At 39.3% G+C, this 12,357-nt stretch overlaps 1 protein-coding gene across 4 annotated transcripts in view; it reads right to left on the minus strand.

Moving 5' to 3' along the window:
* si:dkey-34e4.1 (carboxyl-terminal PDZ ligand of neuronal nitric oxide synthase protein) overlaps positions 1-12,357 on the minus strand; it is a 75,625-nt gene that overhangs the window by 11,976 nt on the left and 51,292 nt on the right. Inside the window, exon 11 of one of the 4 annotated variants that reach the window (XR_008805913.1) lies at positions 4,725-4,917. The exons of the other annotated variants lie outside the window; for them this stretch is intronic. The gene's annotated coding sequence lies outside the window, so the exon portion shown is untranslated. The remainder of the gene's footprint in view (positions 1-4,724; positions 4,918-12,357) is intronic. 4 annotated transcript variants of the gene reach the window in all.

Below are 12,357 nucleotides of genomic sequence, written 5' to 3' on the forward strand. Positions count from 1 at the left end.
AACAAACTTAATTTGATGAATTCACTTTGATAATGAGATTGTATGCCAGTGTACTGCATGATTCAAGCTAAAACATAACATATATTAGTGAGGTCTCATAGAGGCAATGGTTTTCATACTAATGCGATTTACTACACCCTTCCCTTAAACCCAATGCCGGGTCTAGACTACACAATATCAGTCCGATTTTGGCATTGTGGTGATTTGTAAACGACAATGAGCATCAGGAAGGAAGAATCCAGCGTTTCATCTTGTATAGTGTATCATAGTGGATGACAACCGACGCCGCATCTGCGATTCTTCATGATGTAACAAAAGAAAGACTAGTGTGTTTAATTTTTTCCGGTCCCACGTCAAGTTACGTCACATCTATGCCGTTGACCAATAGGGCCACAGAAGCTCTTCGGTAGGCTACACAGCTTTCAAACATGGTGAAACGAAAGAGAGATGATGGTATTGGTGCTGCTAGATGGAGTTATGCAATGGAGGAAAGGTTCTTGGAGCTATGATAACATACTCCTCCTGCCTTTATGATGTTTCCTCGAAGGACTACCACGACAAAGTAAAAAAAAAAAATGCTGGTGAACAATAGCGGAGGTGCTTCAGCAACTTGGTGAGTACTGGAATTAGCATTAAGCTAACATGCGCTTTGGTAGCCATTGTTTGTTTACGCTCTTGATTTCGGAAGTCACACACAGATTTTACAGACAGTATTTAATATGGTACAGCCCTTTTATCAGGCTATATTAGACATTTTTAAAATGTCTTATTAATAACAGGCAAATGTTGGATGTTTAATTATTTAAGGTCCGTGTATCTTTTGGTCATTTGATTTCCTGTTTGGAATGGAATAACGACAAATGAAAACCAGCTCGTTTATTCGTTTTTTTTTTTGTTTAGTTTAAAAAACGAAATATTAGATTTTGGCTCGATTTTCATTTTTCGTTTGTGGTTTACAAATCAGTTTATGGTTACAAATCAGTTTATGGGTTCGATATTTCATTTGCACACGTGGGTGGCGCTGAAACGCCCCTTTCATCTGATTGGTCAAACCGCTCCGCCTTCAGTACGAGCTTTTCTTTCTGTCAGGCAGAATAAGAGTCACGAGTGCGGCACTGACAAATGCACTTTAATAAAACAATGTCTGAAACCACAACTCACTGTTAATTACGCACAATATTTGAAGCAGAAATATGTTGCTGGCCACGTAACTCGTGCTGCTGCGACTTGCAAGCGACCCCAGTAATGTGAGCCACAGTAGGCCTACATATGACAGATTATTTTAGCATGATGTCTTTCCCATTGATACAGTGCAAATAGTTCCGTCTCTTTGGATAAAAGGGAAGTGGAAATAACAATCAATAATAGGCTGAACTGTAACATGATAATATGTTCATAACATTTACCACTCTCGTCTTTTATTTACATCAAAAGGTGTGTGTGACATGTACAGTATAGGCCTAAATAATTTTGAAAATTGAATAGAAATAAAGTTTATATTTATAAATGTAAGCATGTGTAGCCTACTCAGTTCACATGAAAAGAACGAGACAGAAAAGAGAGAAGCTAGAATTAGTGAACGTACAGAACGTACTTACAAAATTGGGATTAATTAAAATCATGTCAGTTGAAGAGCACGGCATACCTTTAAAATTTTATTAGTTTTATTATAAAACTAATACAATTTTATTACATACTGAATTGGTCGATGTTTCTCTGAGTTCTGTTTATGGCTTGAGAAAGCCAGCATATATTTAAACATTATTATTATTTATTATTATTATGAGAAATTGACTCCGCCTAGAACTTTAATGCTTCCAAACTCTGCTCAGACCTTCAGACTGGTCTGAATCGCTTATATCTTTTCTAACTGGTCAGACTTACTTTCCCAAAAAAAAATCCATTGACTTGCGTTGTCTGAGCAATGAAGTCGTAATACTTAATGCTGTCCACTAGAGGGGACAGGATAATACGTCTTTCTACACTTTTATAAATGACAAATAAAAGCATGAATTTCATTCATAAATAGACCATATCTGTGTGTGAGAACAAGCTTTACATTTCAAGCTGTACAACTAATTAAAACTTGAACCCTACTTCAAAGTTTGCCACTCTCTAGTTTCTTTTAAGATATTGTTAGTTTTTGCATTTAATATTTGTCCATCTGGAACTTTTATTTGACATGAGCTCTATATTTTAAGATGCACTAGAAAAAATATGATTCAACAACAAAAACTCTGTTTTAACTCGGCAAATTTGTTTTCCTTTCAAGGCTATCAAATTTGTTTTGCCATCAATCAGAGGAACAAAATGCACAGATGACACAGAAGCTATGTTTTATTTATTTTTATTTATTTTATCTTTTTTATTTTATTGTTGTCAAATGTGTATTGTCTGTGTTTGTCGTAAAAATTGTGTGGATAACTCTGACACTGCAAAACAAATCTACCTACGGGTACAAATAAAGGAACCTGAACCTGAACCTATAGCCTACAAGTTAGCCTGCTTTTTGCCATGGCTTGCCATACTGCACAGAATAAAGAATATTTTCTCCACACGAGATGTTTAAAAACCCTGCATGTAGTTTTTGTGAAGACGAGCGCATATCTTACAAAGGTTCTATCTATCTATCTATCTATCTATCTATCTATCTATCTATCTATCTATCTATCTATCTATCTATCTATCTATCTATCTATCTATCTATCTATCTATCTATCTGTCTATCTGTCTATCTGTCTGAGTGACTGACTATACGAAAAACTTGAATGAAAACATTTATGCACAAATATATCTTAAATAAGTTTAAAAAAGGTGGTCTGCTATATATCACAAAGGAAGCCCATTTGTGCGTTATACGAGAAGGACATTCTGAATATTAGCCTACTGTAAAATTAGCTGGCTTAAAAATGCGGATTGATCATTGCACAGTTATTCCAGACGCCTCCCGGTGCTATTCGTATTGGAATTGTGTAATCACAGATTATGAACAGATGTTTTACACAACAAGGATATATTCCCATTGAGTTGTTGGGTTTTCATGTTTTATGGGAACTTTAGACATAATGATTTTTATACTGTACAAACTGTGTTATCCCCTAACTCTAATGTAACCGTTATGGGAAGGTCATCTACGGACATCTAATGTTACGGAGTAGCAGCTCGTTCTTTTCATGTGAACTGAGTAGGCTACACATGCTTACATTTATAAATATAAACTTTATTTCTATTCAATTTTCAAAATTATTTAGGCCTATACTGTACGTCACACACACCTTTTGATGTAAATAAAAGACGAGAGTGGTAAATGTTATGAACATATTATCATGTTACAGTTCAGTCTATTATTGATTGTTATTTCCACTTCCCTTTTATCCAAAGAGACGGAACTATTTGCACTGTATTTATCAATGGGAAAGACATCATGCTAAAATAATCTGTCATATGTAGGCCTACTGTGGCTCACATTACTGGGGTCGCTTGCAAGTCGCAGCAGCACGAGTTACGTGGCCAGCAACATATTTCTGCTTCAAATATTGTGCGTAATTAACAGTGAGTTGTGGTTTCAGACATTGTTTTATTAAAGTGCATTTGTCAGTGCCGCACTCGTGACTCTTATTCTGCCTGACAGAAAGAAAAGCTCGTACTGAAGGCGGAGCGGTTTGACCAATCAGATGAAAGGGGCGTTTCAGCGCCGCCCACGTGTGCAAATGAAATATCGAACCCATAAACTGATTTGTAACCATAAACTGATTTGTAAACCACAAACGAAAAATAAAAAATCGAGCCAAAATGTAATATTTTGTTTTTTAAACTAAACAAAAAAACGAATAAACGAGTTGGTTTTCATTTCTCGTTATTCCATTCCCAACAGGAAATCAAATGACCAAAAAAATACACAGACCATTTAAGCTCATTCTCATTTTTACATTCAGATTACCTTAGTTATCATAAAACTCACTTAAAGTTAATCTAAAAAATGCAATAACCCTTAAAAGTTTTTATTTAAATTATTTAAGTAGTATAGGATTGTATAGAAAAATTGTATAGAATATAAGTCATAAAAAAAAAAATCAGTTCAGTGCATCCCTTGATATTATGAGGACATTCCATAGGTGTTATGGTTTTTATACTGAGTAGCTAATCACATTTTCTAGCCCCTAATCACAGAAAACTTTCTGCATTTTTATTTTTTTGTATGTTTATGTAGCGTTTTGAATTACAAGGACATCGGCATGTCCTCATAATGTAGGGGGCCTGGCCTGAAACCTAAATACCCACCACACTATAAGGACTTTGGGTCCTCATAATGTAGGTCAAACCAGTACACACACACACACACACACACACACACGTTTTAAGGGGACTTTCCATAGGCATAATTATTTGGATACTGTACACACAATATATATTGTATCCCCTAACCCTACCCCTAAACACAACCCTCAGAGACAACTTTCTTCATTTTTACATTTTCGAAACAGCATAATTTAGTATAACTTGTATGCTGTTTTCCTCATGGGGACCAGAAAAATGTCCAGACAATGTAAAAAATTCTGTCTTTGTGGGGACATTTGGTCCTCACAACGTTGGGTATAACTGAACCACACACACAAAGTAAATCCATCATTCTGGACATGAGCACGCGCTCACCCCTGTACTCATCATTCATCCATTCAGCATGCCAATGTAATTAAAGAAAGTACAATTACAGTTATACTCACAGGAGGTTGGTAAAGTGGAGAAGAGAGGAGAGGAAATAGAAATCAGCGATTTCAGACAAAGGAAGAGAGGTCAGGTGAGGGTATGAGATGGATAGAGGGTATCAGAGAGGGTTAGAAAAAGATTAGAGAGAAGGAAGAAGGCTGTTACAGGAGGAAGTGGATAATCAGAAGGGGAGGCTCCTCACACGTGCACCTGAGCAGAGAAAAACACAAATAAGTCTCTCTCCCTTTCATGCACAAAACCTCTTCACCTAAAAACCTAAGAAAGTCATCTAGAAAATCATCTGATCTGACTCCCACTGCAACACTGCAAATACTATCGCTGTATAATGCCCAATTCCCTTTCCATTGACGTCTATTGTTTTTATATAGAGCTAATGACTTAATCTATCCCTTAGCCAATAAATTAACTCTTACATCATCTTTCTGTATCTTTATATCTTCATAAAGACATTTAGTATGTTTATTCTTGTGGGGCTTTTCTCCCCAATGTGTGTGTGCGCACGCACGCACGCACGCACGCGCGCGCGCGCGCACACACACACACACACACACACAAAGACACATGAACAAACAAACACACACACACACACACACACACACACACACACACACACACACACACACACACACACACACACACAAGACACATGAACAAACACACACACACACACACACACACAAAGACACATGAACACACACACACACACACACACACAAAGACACATGAACACACACACACACACACACACACACACACACACACACACACACACACACACACACACACACACACACACACACACACACACACACTTTGGTATGTACTGTACAGAACCCTAACAGAAAAATTTGGAGAATAAAAAACAAAAACAAAACAATATTTGCTTTATTTATGAATCGGTTTCTCAACTGAAGACTTCCTCAAATGTTCCTAAACTGAGGCTTTGTCATATTTGTCACTGGCTCCTACTGAATGGAATGAAAGTCTGAAGCTAAAATATCAGTCTGCCCTTCATTCATTATGCAATCTGTCAACTCTGACTGCTGAAAATCTGCAGACTGGCTCTGACTACCCTTATGAAAAGAAAATATATTTACCTATATATGAATGATCAATATATTAAATAGTTTAACAGTATATTTGAACATATACCGAATAATATATTGTGTTCATATATTACAATATATTGAATAATACATAAAGAATAGCCGCTTTTCATACAGTATATTGAAAAATATGTGACAATATATTTACTAATATATCATAATGTATGTAATTTTGTATGTAATAAATATTCAGTATACACTTCATAATATGTATATGTGATCTGATATGGTACTGCATGTGTAATATATTGCAGATATATTTACTCATGCAGCATAAACACATATATAGAGAAATATATAATGTAATATATTTATATTTTTTTTAATTATTTATATGTTTCATATTTTCAAGCTAGTTAACAAAACCACAAGCACACCTGCCTGTACTGAAGTATTGACCAAGAGAGTGAAGAGACTAACACTGTGCTGAGGACTGCATAGACATTACTTTTAAATATAGTAATTAGTAATTATACACTCTGGACTTCGCCAATCGTCAACGGAACCACAGGCTCTACTCTTCAGCACAATGGTAACCCCAAAAACTCACACATACCAGAAATCCTTTTAAACTTCAAAATAATAGAACATTAAACACTAACAGATCTCCCCCTAAATTAATATTGAGCAAAACAAATTAAATTAAACTTAATTTTAACATTTGCTCTCCTTTAACAGTCAGAAGCAAAGCATGCTGTGAACTAGAAATCTGTTGTAACTCATTCCGTGAATGTGTGTATATATGTGTGAACATACTGTACATTCTAATTTATATGGGAACATGCATGTGCAATATATGTACACAATAAAGAATAAACGTTTGTGAATATTACATGTAATGCTATTTTTGTCTTCATTTATTAATATTTTATATGTATTAATATATAGCCAATGTATAGGTTAATGCATATATTGCAAAATATATTTTTTCAGTATATTCCCATATATTTTTGTTCCGTAAGGGTATCCCCAACTAGAATGACTTGTCCAGGCTGAAAACTGAAGCAAAAGTCGTGTAGTGTATTCCAGCCCTAAGTAAACACACACACACACACACACACTTGTTATTAGTCTCAGTAGCAGTAATCAAGCAGCGAGTGGAGATTATAGAAGATCAATACAACAGCAGATAGGCTAATCCATGACATTAAATCCATCCATGCATTCATCCCTCCTTACATTAACACAAACACATAAATGGACACACAAACAAGCTCAAAATCACGAGGCCATGAAAAGTGGCTTAGTGCACAGAGACCCACAGAGCTGAATTCATGAGAGAAAAAAAATTCTGCATTCTGGACAGGCAGATAATAAATAAGCAACAGCACATGTAGAGAGGGATGAAAGAACATCACAGACGTGAACAGAGGGGAGCAAGTCGCGAGGAGTTTCAAAGCAATAAAGAAATAAAAGAGATGGCACTTATGACTGGCACTGGAGGGATGGACAGATTCCAGCTCCAGCAGATAAGTTCACGCTGACATTAACACCAGGAGTGACTGATAAATCAACAATTGATGGGCAGGTGCATAAAACCATTATGAGTCATAGTGAGGAGTCACTGCTGGACACACACTGAGCTCCAGCACACACACACACACACAATTATTTGTCAAGTCACCTTCATTTATAAAGCGCTTTTAACAGTATGGATTGTTTCAAAGCAGCTTTACAGTTATAATAGAAAATACCGTAACAGATTGTTTAGGCTTTACAACAGCATTAAAGTTATTGTCCAGCTAAAGTTAGTTTTGATTGATTCACTTCCGTTGCGATTTGCGAAGATTGTCTCGGATACGGATGTAACCCTCGTTCCCTGAGTAGGGAACGGAGACGTTACGTCGTGACTACGAATGGGGTTCGCTTAGAAGCCTCTCATCTTCGAAAGAAATAAAACGGCACGAGCAGTTAAAAAAAAAATCCTCTGCGCCGCGAAGCGGTTTTCTATTTTCTACAATTTCAATTCAATTATTGGCAATGGCGCCCCTGCTTGCTGAGAAGGTACCGTGCACAGAAGCTATGTCAAGGGGGTCTCAAGATTGGAGGACTCACCAAGGGGCCGTTCACATATCGCGTCTTTTGCGCACTCGAGTTTGTTATTTCAAATGTAGGCGCACGGGAAGCTCATTTTTTCCAGGGGCAGCGAGATGAAAAAATTAAAACTTTTCAGTATGGGGGTGCACCCAAACACGTGGGTGTTTTTCTCTTCTCCGTAAATAAATCTTGTAGCAGAGCTACAGCAAGCGTTTTTTTGGTGGAAATCCATTAGCTACTAAAACTTCTTTGTCATTGTGGAGAGCGCAGTGCATGGTTGCATAGCAACGACAGATGCCACTGGAAAATCTGACCGAATTGTACTATTAATAATAAAAGATAAGCTAATGTGCATTGTAAATGTCAGTAATTTATCTTTTTTGACTCATTCTTTTTATAAAAATGATTTAAAGACTGAAATATGTGAGGTTTATCTTTTTATAAAACCTTTTTTGTCAACTTTATTTTAACGTGTACATGTTAGTAGATAACATAAAAGACACTCCTTTAAAATTTGGCCATCATCTTTAATGTTATTATTTTAATGTTTATGTAAACAAAAAGTGCATATTGATGCTAATTTTATGTTATTTTCTGGTGTAAACTTGGTGAATTGATTTCATTGTGTATTAGTATAGGCCTACTTTTTTAACTTCTTACAGAATACACATATGACCCGGAGGGGGGGGTGCATACGGAGAACACTGGGGTGTCCAGCCCGCAGGGTGGAATATTTCAACCCCAGGGGTGGCAGAGTGGCCTGCCAAGGGAAAGACACATGCTCAGAGAGGCTTACAGTGGAAATACACATGTGGGGGTCACCCAGAGGGGGAATCATGCACATGGCGGCACCTAGCCAATCGCGAAAGCTGCCGGAGGCATAACTCTGGCGTTGATGTCAACAGCGCTGGAGGAACTCAGGGCTTGTGAGGCTCACCTGAGGAGAATATTGCACGTATCCAGTCCGTGGAGTGGAATGGCGAGCAAGCGAAGACACCTGAGCGGGTCCTAGTACCGGCTGGTTAAAGCGAATACATGGGAGGACACTGGCTCCACTCAGAGATTGTAGAATCTGGCGAATGTGTTGCTCTGCAGATGTCTGTTAGCAAGGCGCCATGCGCTAGAGCCCAAGAGGAGGCCACACTCCGGGTGGAGTGGGCTGTCACACCAAGGGGGCACGGACGACCTTGCTGCTGATAAGCTGAAGCAATGGTGTCCACTATCCAGTGAGACAACCTTTGCTTGGAGAGAGCCTTTCCCTTCAGCTTCCCACCATAACAGACAAAGAGCTGGTCTGAGGTCCTTAGGTACGTAAGCACGGAGGGCGCGTACTGGATAGAGCAGTGCCAAGGCTGGGTCTGCCTCCTCCAGGGGCAGCGCTTGCAGGTTCACCACCTGATCTCGAAAGGGAGTGGTGGGAACCTTGGGCACACATCCAGGCCGGGGTCTCAGGATCACGTGAGAATAGGCCGGCCCGAATTCCAGGCACGCTTCGTCTACAGAAAATGCATGCAGGTCCCCTACCCTCTTAATGGAGGTCAATGCAACCAGGAGTGCTGTCTTAATTGACAGGAACTTAAGCTCCACTGATTGCAGAGGCTCAAAGGGAGCACTCTGCAGGGCAGTTAGAACCATTGAGAGGTCCCAAGAGGGAACGAGAGGAGGGCGAGGAGGATTCAGTCTCCTCGCTCCTCTCAGGAACCTGATGATCAGGTCGTGCTTTCCCAGAGACTTACCCTCGACTGCGTCGTGATGTGCGGCGATAGTGGCAACATACACATTCAGGGTGGAGGGAGACAGCCTTCGCTCCAACCCATCTTGCAGGAAGGAAAGCACGACACTTATCAGGCACCAGGAGACGAAGAGGTTCCACTTCAACGCGTAGGCATGTCTCGTGGACGATGCTCTAGCGGAAGTGATGGTAGCCACCACCGCTGGTGGTAGGGTACTCAAACCTACCTTGTCCCGTCCAGGAGCCACACGTGGAGGTTCCAGAGATCGGGACGAGGGTGCCATAGGGTGCCCCGTCCCTGAGAAAGGAGGTCCTTCCTCAGAGGAATTGGCCAGGGAGGTGCTGTCGCGAGGAGTACAAGTTCGGAAAACCAGGTCCGGCTGGGTCAATGAGGCGCAACCAATATGACCTGCTCCTCGTCCTCCCTGATCTTGCACAGGGTCTGTCTTTCACGTGAATAAATACATATATCAGACTATTTACGTAGGCTACAAAATATCATTTGGGAATTACCCGTCTTTCGAATATCTGGGTATTGTGTTAAAAGGTGCTCCACGTATTTTACTTATCATTATTTACAGGCCTCCAAAATACTCTCCAGCCTTTGCTGAGGACTTTACAGAACTGCTATCAACAATTTCCTCAGAGTTTGACTGTTTTGCCATTGCTGGAGATTTTAACATTCACATAGATAATGCAGAAAACAATATGGCAAAAGAAATCAAAACTGTTTTAAAAACGTTTGATCTGACTCAGCATGTACATGGTCCAACACACAATCATGGACACACTCTAGATTTACTTATCAGTAAGGGTTTAAACATCTCATCGATTGTTATTAAGGATGTAGCACTGTCTGATCATTTCTGTATTTTCTTTGATATATTGATCTCTCCTGCCATTGAAGCTAGATCTGTGTCTGTCAAGAAGAGATGCTTAAATGAGAACACTAGTGTGCTATTTATGAAGGCCATATCTTTAAAACCAAGCATATCTGCTGCTGACTCTGTTGATTTTCTCCTTGATTCTTTTAACTCAAAAGTTAAAAGTGCAATTGATGATATTGCTCCTGTGAAAGTCAGGAAGAATAGTGGTAGACAAAAAGCACCTTGGAGAAACTCAACAGCTGTGCAAAATATGAAAAGACAATGCAGAAGAGCAGAGCGCATGTGGCGGAAGACAAAACTGGTAGTCCATTATAACATCTACAAAGACAGCATCCATGCTTTTAATATTGAACTAGGCAAAGCTAGACAGACCTTCTTCTCGAATATTATAAACAGAAACTTAAACAACACACGCACACTTTTTGCTACTATAGAGACTGACAAACCCCCCAAGCCAGATTCCCAGTGAAATGCTCTCAGACAGCAAGTGCAGTGAGTTTGCTTCTTTCTTCTCTGAGAAAATCAATAATATTAGAAAGGTGATCAGCTCATCCTTGAGTTGCGCTGGGGTCAGACAGATCAGACCACAACCTGAGAAAGTAGTTACTTTGTCTGTTTTCGAAGAAATTGAAGGCACAATTTTGGAAGAAACCGTACAGCACCTTAAAACATCAACCTGCGCCCTTGACGCACTTCCCACATCTTTTTTCAAAAGTGTGTTAAACAGCTTAGAAGCAGATCTCCTAGAAGTGGTAAATGCCTCACTTCTCTCTGGGAGTTTTCCAAACTCCCTGAAAACTGCAGTTGTCAAGCCCCTCCTGAAAAAGAGCAATCTGGATAAGACCATCTTGAGCAACTATAGACCGATCTCAAATCTTCCTTTCATAGGCAAGATCATTGAAAAAGTTGTCTTCAATCAGCTGAACAAATTCTTAAGCTCAAATGGATACTTTGACAATTTTCAATCTGGTTTCCGATCGCATCACAGCACAGAGACAGCGCTCATAAAGATAATAAACGATATTCGCTTAAATACTGATACAGGCAAATTATCAGTGCTGGTACTACTCGACCTCAGTGCTGCATTTGACACTGTTGATCACGACATACTTCTTCACAGGCTGGAAAACTGGGTGGGGCTTTCTGGGATAGTCCTAAAATGGTTCAGGTCATACTTAGAAGGGAGAGGTTATTATGTGAGTATAGGAGACCATAAGTCTGAGTGGACATCCATGACTTGCGGAGTCCCTCAAGGCTCAATTCTTGCACCACTCCTGTTCAACCTGTATATGCTCCCAATGAGCCAAATAATGAGAAAGAACAAAATTGCTTACCACAGCTATGCAGACGACACACAGCTCTACTTAGCCCTATCGCCTAACGATTACAACCCCATTGACTCCCTGTGCCAATGCATTGATGAAGTCAACAGTTGGATGTGCCAAAACTTTCTTCAGTTAAACAAAGGCAAAACTGAAGTTATTGCGTTTGGAAACAAAGATGAAGTTCTCAAGGTGAATGCATACCTTGACGCTAGGGGTCTAACAACTAAAAATCAAGTCAGGAATCTTGGTGTGTCTCTAGAGTCAGACCTTAGTTTCAGTAGTCATGTCAAAGCAATAACTAAATCAGCATACTATCATTTGAAAAATATTGCAAGAATTAGATGCTTTGTTTCCAATCAAGACTTAGAGAAACTTGTGCATGCTTTTATCACCGATTATTGTAATGGACTCCTCACTGGCCTTCCTAAAAAGACCATAAGACAGTTGCAGCTCATACAGAACGCTGCTGCCAGGCTTCTGAGCAGAACCAGAAAATATGAACACATCACACCAGTCCTCAAGTCTTTACACTGGCTCCCAGT

Source organism: Rhinichthys klamathensis, unplaced genomic scaffold (genome assembly GCF_029890125.1).
Source record: "Rhinichthys klamathensis goyatoka isolate OS25496 unplaced genomic scaffold, OSU_Roscu_1.1 h1tg000850l_1, whole genome shotgun sequence".
Taxonomy (NCBI): domain Eukaryota; kingdom Metazoa; phylum Chordata; class Actinopteri; order Cypriniformes; family Leuciscidae; genus Rhinichthys; species Rhinichthys klamathensis.